Raw genomic sequence first — 12,561 nt, forward strand, 5'->3', positions numbered from 1 at the left:
AGATTTTTTTTTTTATTTTTAGGTCAAAAGAATGAAACTATAAATATATTTAGCTAAACTCTTTATATATTTCTTATATAAATTGTATATATAAAATATACTATATACAATAATATTATTATATAGAGATGCATATAAGTACACTTATATTGACTTATATGTAATATATAAGTAAATATAAATATATTATTTTGTAAGAGTTTTGTTGAAAGAAGTAACTTTACCATCACATCTTTGATTCCTTCACCATAATACTTGTCTCTGCCAGAGCTGTGATTTGATTCTAAACAAGACTTTATTTAGTTGGGAGGTAGATGAGGGAATAAATAATTCATATTGTGTTTTCTTTATGTTTGTTGATAACCCTGTCATTAGAGTTTATAAGACACTTTAAAGATTTTTTTTAAATATAAAATATTAAACAATGTTACCACCTTTGTCTATAATTGCCCACTTGGAATGCAAGTCACTCTTGGAAGCACCTTGTAAATGTGTTGGGAATTGATCATCACAAACATACAATGTAGGAGGCACCATGACAGAGCACCCAGAGCTCAAAAATATGGGAATGGGTGGGTGGAGAGAGGTTAGAAACTTGTTCTTGGGAGCAAACAGAGACACTTGAGGTTACAATAAAGACATCTTAACCACAGCTTGTATTTAGAAAGCTCTGGAAAAGTCTTACAGAACTGAAAATCTGAGTGAAGATCTGCTGAGAATTTCCTATCATCTTGTGTGTTAGCAGTCCACAAATGCTTTCTGCCTTAAACACTAACACAGTAATTACTTCAGATGCAAGATCACATGGGAACCTCTCTCCAAGAATAAACAGTACTTAAAGAATAGGGAGAGCTGAAATCAATGCTGAGAAAATACTCTGAGATTTACACTGTCGTCTTGAACCTTTAACTCCTCAGACACGCAGAACATAAGATTTAGCAAACACATTCAATATTAATTTCTGAATAAAATAAATAATTTCTTCCTGCGGGAAAAGGTGAAGGAGATGGGTCAATGACAAGCACACTCTCCACACACTTATTTCTGATAAATACAGCCACGTTCCTTGTTGGACTGCAGGGTTAACTGGAAATGTGTTTACAGGTAGCATTGCTACAAGCATCTACAAAATTGGTAACGTGCCAGGAAAATGAAATCAAAACCCATCCTAGACTAAGTTTCTTAACATTAGCCTGAGGGCAGGGAAGGAAAGGAAGCTGGTTATTTCAGTATTTAACAATTTATTTCAGTACCTCACAATTTGGGATCTGTTTATAACTTGCTGTACAAGATCATGGGAAATGCTCTGACATGAGCAGGCCTTTCCCATTTCAAAGGCACGTGGATAAAACAGTGGACAGGAGAGTTCTTACATAATAAATTGAATATTATGTAAAATACTTTTGAGTTGCATTTGATTGTCTTTTTATTCTTACCTGGGCTGATGTAAATTAGCAGCATTTTGTGGAGTTTCACTGGGGTAAGAGGGATGAGAGTGATCAAAGTGAACTAACACCCAAACAAAACCAGTAAAAACCTTTATATTTTTACCATTACCAGGAAAAAAAGACAAAATCATTTGGTACATAAAAAAAGATGTTTCATGTAAGTCTAACACTGCTCATTCTACCAGTTTAACAAAGCTTGTAAAGAAATTAAGCAATAGATCCACATACGATACCGATTCAGGGGAGGAATTGGGTAATCAATTCAACTGTTAGAAAATTCTGCTCTTATTGGCATATTTGAATCTATCTCTCTGCAAGTCTGGCACTCCAGACACGAAATGACCATTGTGAATGATTTTCTGAATTCCAGTCCATAGGATGCTACAGAAGTGACTTTGAACAGATTAAAAATAACACATTACTTTTTACAACAGAACAATCCATGAACCATTTTCAGGCCCTTGGACCAATGAACAGGCACAGTTCAATTCAGCTAAATTCCTGTTTCCAAAGCAGGGTAGTCCTACCCCAACTGCCTAGAAGGGGATGGTTCCTGGCCTAAGCTAATCCCCAAACTGCTCAAGCATGGTTGAGTGGATGCTACTTAAATCAACAAAAGTGGAAAACATGCCAACATTTAACAATTTCCCAGCATGAACAGAGGGCTCACAGGCTGGTGCAGATGCTGCCATCACACCTAACAGTCCATCAGTGTCAAAGGCACAGAGATTTTAGTGATAGCAAGCTATTGGATCCAGAATGGACTTTCCCATAGTATAAGAGGGCTTTAGATGTGAAGGTGAAACTTCAAATTCTTGTTATCCAAGTTAGAAACTACCTAAGGGGAAAAAACAACCCACACCATTCTGCTGCAGCAAGCACAGGCCTTGCTAATTATTATGACTGACATATCGTAATTCAATAAATTCCTTTCTAAATAAAATCAACCCTTCACTATACAAAACCATCAGTGGGACTTACAAATTATTCCAGACCGTAAAAAGCTTCATTGCTGATCTAATTACGCTCTGCATCTCACAGCTCTGGAAGTGCAGAACAATCAGAGCACAGCAGGCACCAGTGCTGGATCCCCCCTCCCTCACCACAGCCCCACATGCTCCAGTGGCCTGGGAGGGGACCCTGGAGCAGTGGTACATCAGTTCCTTGGCCTCCTCTGAAAGGGAATGTGCTTTTTGGTCACTCTGACTTCTTTATGTCCCAGAATAAGCCAAAGCAGCCAGAGGTGCAGCCCAGTGAAGTGGTGGAAGGGTCCAGAAGAATCCTAGATGCTGCATGGTGTAACAGAACTAAAGAATATGGCAAGTTGACCATGAGTCAGCAGAGTCTTGGCAGCCAGGAGGGCCAACCCTGTCCTGGGGGGCATCAGGCAAAGCATCACCAGCCAGGCGAGGGAGGGGATTGTCCCGCTCTGCTCTGCACTGGGGTGGCCTCACCTGGAATATTGGGGCAGTTTTAGGCACCAGAGCATAAAAAAAATATATAAAGGAGCAGCTGAGGGCACTTGGTGTGTTCAGCTGGAGAAGAGGAGACTGAGGGAAAACCTCACTGCGCTCACAACTTCCTTGTGAGGGGAAGAGGCAGGCACTGATCTCTGCTCATTGTGGATGAGGGACACAAGGGAATGGCCTGAAGTTGTTTCAGAGGAGGCTTAGGTTGGTATTAGGAAAAGGGTCTTCCCCCAGAGGGTGGTTGGGCACTGAACAGGCTCCCCAGGGCAGTGGGCACAGCACCAAGGTTGACAGAGCTCAAGTGTTTGAGCAACACTTGTAGAAGCAGGGTGGGATTGTTGGAGTTGTTCTCTGCAGGGCCAGGAGTTAGGCTTAGATGACCCCTGTGCGTCCCTTCCAACTCAGGATATTTTGTGAGGATCAGCAGATAGAGCTGGATGTGCCAGCTGTGCACTGTGGTGGAGAGAAAAGGATTAAATCAGTTATGTAGAAGCCATAGGGAAGAAGTCAGTCAGGCCACAAAGAGTAGAAGCAGAATGCAGAACAAAGGGGTCAGTAAGACAGGGCACATCTGACAAAGAAATCAGAAGAATTAGAGCCAGGAGGAGGAGCAGACAGATCATAAGGAGTGGAATAAGAAAACTGAGAAAATCTCTCTCGGGTAGAAGAAAGGAGACTTACACGAGCAAGAGATAGTGAAGAAAAGAAAAACGAATGAGTAAAAATGAATGAGTAGGACAGAAGTTATGCTTCTGTAGAAGAAGAGAGGCCAGGAAAAAAGGAAGGGGAATAAAAGAAAGCAATTAATAAAAGGAATGAGACAGTAGGGATGAAAGGAAGGACAGGAAAGGGATATAAAACAGCACAAGGCACACAGATTGGAAGAAACAAGCACTCACTTATTTATTCATACTTCTATATTTTGTGTTATCTTCCCAGCAAGCATCCCATAGCTGCATAGATATCTTATTTCTTGAGGGTTGGAGGGTGTTGCAGAGGGCTATGACAGAGGGGATGGGCTGGTAACATACCATTGCTGAGGGATTTAATAAAGCTTTTGTATTGCTGAACATATATTTATTGAAATAACTCAAGCTAGTGGCTGGCACTTTTTGAGAAATGTCAATATTTGATTTGAAAGAGAAAGAAAAATTTATTTAAAAAAAAGAACACAACAAAAATAAACAAGCCTGAGAAAGTTTGAAGAGGGGAATACAGATGTGAGGAAATGATTGGTGTCATTTGTCCACAGTTACCAGCAGCCTGCAAATATTCAACTCCTATAGATTACCAAATGCTTTTTGCTATTTGAATGACATCTGAAACAGAACAGAGACATGATTTACCTCTCCTGAATATTGTATTAACACAGGATTAATACTGCCTGATGAAATAAAGTTACCTAGAGGGAAATGAAAAAAGGCATTCATTTAAAAATAATTTAAACTAATTCTCGTATTGTTCAGATATTTTGTTGGAATTTTTAAGGCTTTTCAAGAAACATTAGAAATTTTTAGTTTTCTTCTTTATCAATTTCTTTCTATCTCAGTGATTTCTCTGAAAAAGAGACAATTCCATGCAAACAAGGGCAACACATCAGAAGGTTTCATATCTCACTGTTAATCACTACAACAAATGTACTTATAACCCCTCGGACCATTTTGATGAAAACCACAGTTGAAAAATGTCACTATCTTGGCCAGTAATAATTGCCTACTAGCATTCATTGATATTAAATTTTGATTCATATTTATATTTCTACCTGTCCATTTATAGGGCAGTTTCAGAGTGCCCAGAGCATGATTGCCAGGTTGACAAGTCATCCAGTATCACATCCTGGCTTTTTATTGGATTCATTTTTCCTTCAGCAAGTGTTTGCTCTTGATGCTTAATTCAGAAGCTTCTTGATTCTGTGCTGGGAATAAAAATACGGAATTGGTTCTCCAATTAGCAAACATTTTCAGCTGAAAAACTATCAAATCAATACCATATCCTCAGCAATCATTTTACTTACAAAAGTGTGACTTCTTTTTTTCCCCCAAGAGCTCTCAATGCCCATTTTTCAGCTAATTAGCTGTCTGTCTGCCTTGTCCAAGTGGCAGAGTTTAATTCCAAAATGAAAGACTTGAAAAACACATGAAGGTCCTCCAAAAGCAAATGACTTGCATCCAAACAAACAAAAATTCAGTGCTGCCTTTCTTCCTGTGAAAGGTTTCTTGTGCAAATTGAAATTCAATGCCTAAAAAAGATTGGGAAGATATTGCTCTGGTCATGTTATCCTCTTTCATGCTATTTCTTCCCATGTTTTCTCCCCTGAACCACTTATAATGAAGACAATGAATAACAGCAATTATATTAATATATAAGTATTGTGGTTGCTCATAGTGACATTAAAATACTGTTAAAATACGCCCATCTCAGCAAACATTCTTACAGATTTTATTCATTCCATCAGTGGGAATGCAGCTTGTTTTACTTGAATGAGAAGGTTTTATCCACTTGTTCTTTAATAGTTCTGATGTGCTGGCTGGGTGTTATTTTCATTCTGTAAGTAGCAGAATATAGTAAGAAGTGGGGTTAAACCTCTTGCTGATGGTTTAAATTAATGGGTTTTAATGTCACATTTTGCAGTTTCCAGCTGAGTTTGATTGAAATAAGGGCTCTAACCCTGCATTTTCATCCTGCCTGTGCACTGGTTCAGGATAGATTGCAGGAACTCACGTAAGGGAAATCCATTAAGGATTTCTAAATGCGTGGATATGCACAGAAATACAACTCACTCAGGGAACAGCAACCAAGCTACAATCTGGGAGAGTAATAGAGGGAATGGCCACAGATAGATTGCCCCCTGTCTGCTGGTAGCATATCAAAGGACTGGCTTAACAGATTGTGCTCTCTGGTCAATGAGTTCCTGAGGTTTTTTGGATAACTTAGTGCACTACTATGTGTTTTTGGCAAAATGATCTCCTCTACAGTAAAAAGCTAAGTTTGGAAATCAGCCTGTGGGAGGGGATTGTGTGGGGTTTTTTGTTTATTTGGTTTTGTTTGGTTTGGGTTTTTCGGGTTTTTTGTTTGTTTGTTTTCCGGGAAAAAAAATCAATCAGTAGCTCTGTTTCTATTCTATAAATTTTGCAGCTGTTCTTCCTCAGTCTTCCTGTCCTTATAAGAATAGTTTTGGTCAGATTTACAGTGGCATTTAAACATTCAGTTTAGTGATGGATGATATTTTCAGAAGTGAATTGCATGGATAATGCACTTAATTCTGAATAAACTCGCTGGCCTAAACATGGGATTTCTGATGATCCTGTCAGCATTTATCTGCATCTTTACATGCCTAAACATCTTTGTAGATCTAATCTTTCATTTACACTTTACCAGAAGCAGAAAATTCAACCCTCTATAACTCATCTATGTTATCTCCTGGATGCAATGAAATATCCAGCACAATCTGAGAAATACACACATTAAGTAGCAGGGGATTCAATAACCCTTCCTATTTTCTAGTCTATCTCATTTGGGCACATTACTATCACTAGGCTAGAACTTTTTTTTTTAGCTCAGTCATCTTTGGCTACTCCTGCCTTTTCTTCCACAGAAATACACCAACAACCATGAAAACATACAGCAAAACATGTGAAGATGAAGATATTGTGGTTAAATAGTTGGAAAAAACATTATGGATTAACTCAACAGCTGCAACATCAATGGCACCTGAAAGAAGTGTCCTTTCCCAAATGACAGAACTGCACAGAACACAGCAGTTGTGTCACATGAGGTGCAGGTAAGACAGCACTGGGGATAAACATCCAATAGTTACAAACACAGCACAAAGTTGTGGCTGCCAATCCCAGGAAGTGTTCAAGGCCAGGTTGGACAGGGCTTGGAGCAACCTGGCCTAGTGGAAGGTGTCCCTGCCCACAGAGTTGGAACTAGATGATCATTAAGGTCCCTTCCAATCCAAATAAGTCACTGATTCTATGACTTGAACCAAATTTTGTTTGTTTGTTATAAATACAGAATATTTTAAATCACTGGAAAATTACTACAAATGTCTGCTTCTAGGGAACTTGGAGCTGTAAGAGCCTCTATCTGCACACATTATTTTAGGATGAATTTAATGATTTCTGCATATGGTCACTCCAGTTTCTGTATTTGTTGACAACCACTACTCAACACACTAGGTCACTGCAGTCCAGCATCATAATCACTATACCAAGAGTACCTGAAGGGATACCTAGTTCTGTATATATATTTTACTTAATCAACAGCATTTTGTAAAACAGGGGGAGAAACTACAGACCCACAATCAGCACTTTTTTAGATGTCTGAAGTGGGGAGAGGACGAGTTGGTTTTTTGTAGGAGGATGATTAATGAATTGTTGACAGTAGTAAAGAAGCAGACATCTTGGAAATATTATTATGGATCACATATCTCTTCAAACAGAAACTCTGCCTCCGTAAAACATTTTATTTGTTATATTGTGCAAATCGATTGTAATTTGCTACTGGCTTCTTTTCAAATATATTTCTTCATTGCTGCCTTGGTAAATAATAAATCACACTAACTATTATTTCAAAATTGAGTGTTCCAATTTAGTTATGAATGGAGAGAGTAGAGGTACTTCAGGGTATAAAGTCTTTTAGCAGTTCACAGAAAAATAGCTTCTTAAGGATAAGCACATCAAAAATCATTAAAGGCAGACTAGACCATAGGAGCACACGTGCCTTTGTGACTGAAGGCAGCCTGACAAAACACTGACAAGGTTATGCTAAATCAAATATTCTGTTCAGATTTGTCTTCAGACATAAATCAGAAATTTATATATATATTTGTTTCTTCCAGATTACCAGCTTGTGCTTTGTACAATAAAAGAGATTTGTTTCTCATGCTCAGTATGGACAAGTCATGCTTTTCATATAAGAAATAAACCTGAAGGAATAAAATCGATTCTACAAAGTTATTAGATTTGGATGGGTCTAGTACATCTCTGAAATCTAGTGGATAACCTGTATTAAGATGAGCTATTAATTTTTGTTTTCTTGCCTGGTTTTACATGATGTAAACTTTAAGACTCAATGAATATTTATGCACCCAAAACACAAAGCCATTGAGAATTTTCATATGATTTCAAGAGAAAATATGCAATATTGGTTTAGGTTTCTCTTTTAAGCTATTTATCCTTTTATTTGTGTGTGTGTGTGTGTTTTCTTTATTTGGTTTTCTTAACTGAAATCTTTTTGACAAATACCACCTAAAACAAAAGCAAGGCTTTTTTAACTATTATAAGTGGACTATCTAGTGACTGGCATTTCTAGCAGGTGTAATTATTTATGAATTATACAACACTACTTTGGGTTTTTCCATTATTTCTTTCCTTTTTTTTTTCAAAGTAACGCTTGTTGGTGTTTTTTTTCCCCTGATCTTTCTCCATAGAGGCTTGATACAGAATGACTGTGATTGTGTGCAAAATAAGAATAAAAATGACCTTACAGCTTGAGCAAAATGCATTTAGCATATCACTTTGACACATGAGAAATAGTTTTGCTAAATGGGGGTTTCATTACAGTCATTTCTCAGTGAGAATGAAAACCAGTATTTCTAAATAAACTAAGAAAGACTCACCCGGAATTGGAGAACCTCTTCCAGAACTGCTCACAGACTGCAACTTCCAAAGCATCACTTTTAAAGGTTTTCACTTTGCAATGGATAAATTTAGATGAACATTTGCTTTAAAACAGAGTTTCAGGAATTTACTGGACCCTTTCCTTCTGTATGTTCAAACAGCCTGCTTGAAGGACCTCTGCAATTAGAGATATACATTAAAAATGTACCTTCATAAAATAAGGAATAATCTAAGTCATGGCTGCCCATCAACTTCAGGTTTTTAACCAAATAGGAACAAACTCCTGATTTTTTTTCATGTGTCCACCTTTACCTTTTTCCTACAAAGAGGCAGTTTGGTAATGAGAACTTCCTATTAAACCCTCCTATTCAGTTACTCAAGAAGAAAATATGGAAATGGCAGTTGGGGGTAAAAAAAATAGAACTGCAGATCCATAATCACTACTCTGTGATCTGTTGTGCTCCTGACATACATTAAGGAGATCCCTTGGAGAATTCTGTCTCCACTCATTATATCCCAGAAGAGTCTGGTTTCATTGACCTTGCTCTCAGTACAGTGCCTTATGTCCTACTGATTTAAGGAGTTTTATATAATGAGTAGATGAAAAGGGGTGACATTAGCTCAGAGAGCCATAATATATAAAATGTTCTTTGCTCAACACTAATTAGTTTACTTGATTTTCATCTGGTAGGTCTTGTCTCCAAGGTACAGAGAATGCTTTTGATTTCACATGCCATAACATCAGACACTTAAGTTCTTTAGTTTCATATCCTGTTCTGGGGGTGGTAATTTTGTTTAAATAAAATCTTACTTCAGCAAATAAAAATGAATTTTTTGTCTTGAGATTTTAAAAAAATAAAAAAAGCTCTTTTTATTGGGGGCTTGGGGAAATAGACGATGAATTAGACTTTTTGATAACCGAAGATTAATATTAGTCTACTCCCAATCAAAAATCTTCAGCACTTGAATGCTGAACACTTGAACAGGGAGGCTCGTTGACACAGCCTCCAAGACAATAAACCAAAATAGATACAGCTGCTGAAGTGGAAGTTGCTTTCAGCCAATGAATTTCCTGCCTGTCAGATTTGTATGCGTGTTTGAATGTGAGGGTAATGAAATAACATTATAGATTTCTGAACCAGGGCAGCCTTTATTCAGATAAGGTTATAAGCAAATATGGTTTCGAATGAGTGTCTGCTGAAGTAATATAATCCATTCCCCACTTATTCTCAGGAGCTTAACTGTTTGTTGCAACATTTAAACAAGCCCAGAAGTGCAGGCTGGGATCATGTACAAAGAGCTTTACACCTTGGGCAAATATAGAGTACTAAGGTCACAGGAGCCATATTCAGACAGTTTAGAGCGAGTCTGTGTAGACTTAACTATTTATTCCCAGAGTTTCCTTTCACATCTCAAAGCCAGGCAGTAATAAACAAAATTAATTGAAATTTAATTGCCAAATCAGTGTGAGACTCAAAGGTTTTATGTCAAGATAAATAGCATACAATGCTGAGGCCAGACTGCCAGGCAAATACAAACTGATAGATCAACACTACATGTTGATAACTCAAAAGTGAACATTTCCAACGAAAAGTAGGAAAAATTGTCAAAATCACTTCACTGTGATGCAGGTTTTAAATAATTAAAATTATATTTGAATATATAGTTTTGAAACATATTCAGCTGAAAAACTCACCAGAGGGTTAATGTTAGTCCCACTCTGCAGTGCTAACAACGCTCCTTATCTGGAGGAAGTGCTCACAGCACCACTTGTGGGATGAACACTTTGAAAAGCCTTTAGACTCATCAGTGAAAAGTCTGGGATCACCAGTATCACCACAGTATTCAGCACAAATGCCATAAAAGCAGTTAAGTGGAGAGAGGTGGAGAACAGCAATGAGCTGCTCCCACTCACACCAGCCTGAAAGAGGTAGGGCCATATCTACAACTGGATCTGATGAAAATTCTCCAGTTGCAAATGTAAACTATAATGGGTTATTAAAATATTAAAGATAAAAGTGACCTTTGGTTATTGGGGTTTGTAAGTTTAGCTTTCTTATCTTTCAAATCAGGAAGAAAGAATTTTGAGCTATTCAAAAGCAATGGGTTGGCAGTAGAGATTAAATTAAAATGAATAGCATGACCATGACAGAATTAAAAATATGTTCTATAGAGCTACTGAAGATATGTATTTCATTACCATTTCATTCTTCTAAAGAAGTCTTTTAGCTTACTCTCAAAAGGCTGAAGTTGTGACCAAAATATTCAAGGCAAGGACCAGAACTGCCCTAAAGAGTATTTAAGTCATGGGACAGTTTTTCTGAAGAACACAAGTAAACAGGCAAAGTGGAACAGACACATTCTGGGAATAATTATTGCCTCCAGTATATTAAGTTATTCAGCAGTAGGCTATTCAGCAGTAATTATACTACCCCTGGGCAAGGATGATTTAGTGCAGCACACTGGTGAAAGCTGCATAATTAAGAGAATGGGATCTGGCTACTATTTAACACACCTTTCCAAATGTTCATTTGATCCAGTTGGCAAGAGCCACAATGGACTGTATTCCATGGGAAGGTTAGCACTGTGTCTTGTATTACAGTGTCTTGAATGCTGCAGCATTTAGCACTCTGTAGTCAGAAGGTCAAACTCTGCCCTCATTTAACTCTGTGTGAGCCAACCAGCTCACACAGAATTGCATGTGTCTAATTAAAAGCTGCATGTGGTCTGCTGGGCCACCCTCTGATGTTAATACTTAATGCACTTTAGCACGATTTTTTCTGGTGATGTTAAAATCAGGCTGAACAAAGCCATGTATAGGTCCTAAAATCAGCTATAAAGCCTCATATGCTTGAATAGGAAAAAAAATTAGTTATTTAAAAGAAAGAAGAAATATTTTGGTGTTTGAGACTATGGCTAAATGTTTATATGATATTGATGATTGTTCCCTTTTGTCTGCTGTTCACGTTGTGGGATTCATAGGAATGGGGGAAAAGAACCTCTGGAACAGTTATTACAATATCACAAAACCACTCGGACTCCCTTTCTATCCATATTTGTTACAGAATAGAAAATCAGGACATAAAGAGGTGTGAATCTGTTCCATAAGGCTTAGAAAGTACCACAGTGTAAACAACCAATTCAACCACACCTCAGTTGCTGAGTTTACACATCCTGCAGAATCCATGCTTGGAAATAATCACCTGGGGGCTTTTACCTTGTCCCTGTGCTTCAGTCAGCTCGGAGAGCACTTTTCAAGAACAAGGGATTTGAAAGGCACCTGACACGGGGCGATATTCTAAAACATCCCACTTGGTTATCTTTGCTATGGCAGGAATTCTTTCTTGGAGCCTTATACCCACACATGGAGGACTATCAGCAAACATCTGACAGAGACAGCCAGCCTGGAATGCCTCCAGCCCTGGAATCTGGCTCTGTGCCTCGGCTCTTTGGCTCAGTCTCTGACAGATCCCATGACTTGCTTTACAAGTAGTAGCAGTGGCAGTTTGGAAAAGCCTCCAGGGGAGGTCATGAGGGGATTGGCTTGGCTCCTCAATATCATTTGTCTTGTCTGAAATTAATTTTGAGGAAGCTGTTCAGCATTGCTTAAAAATAAGATTATGTGTTAGCAATAGCCATTCATTTTCTTGCTTAGGGTAAAGCAGCAGAACACAGCATTCAAATGCCAGGATTTATGTCACTCTGGGGAAACACGTTCTAAGCAATTTGATTTTTTTTAAACATTTCTCAGTTATCCCGTTTGATACAGACATCACAAATAGTGAAAACCTATAGCTCTGTAGAAAAAAAAAATAAATCTAGGTTTTAGGAGCCTAGAAAAATATAGGAAAACTTAACATTTCTTGCTCTTTTGTCTTAAAAGTAAAACCAATAAAACATTACATTTCAATTTTTTTTTTTTTACATTCTTTTACTGCTTACTTCTGAGAACTTACAAAATCCTTCAGGAAGAACAGTTGGCATTTTTGCATCTCTTGCTATTTCACAGCAATAAGACTC

The sequence above is a fragment of the Corapipo altera genome, unplaced genomic scaffold (genome assembly GCF_003945725.1).
Source record: "Corapipo altera isolate COAL_440 unplaced genomic scaffold, ASM394572v1 65, whole genome shotgun sequence".
Classification (NCBI taxonomy): Eukaryota; Metazoa; Chordata; class Aves; order Passeriformes; family Pipridae; genus Corapipo; species Corapipo altera.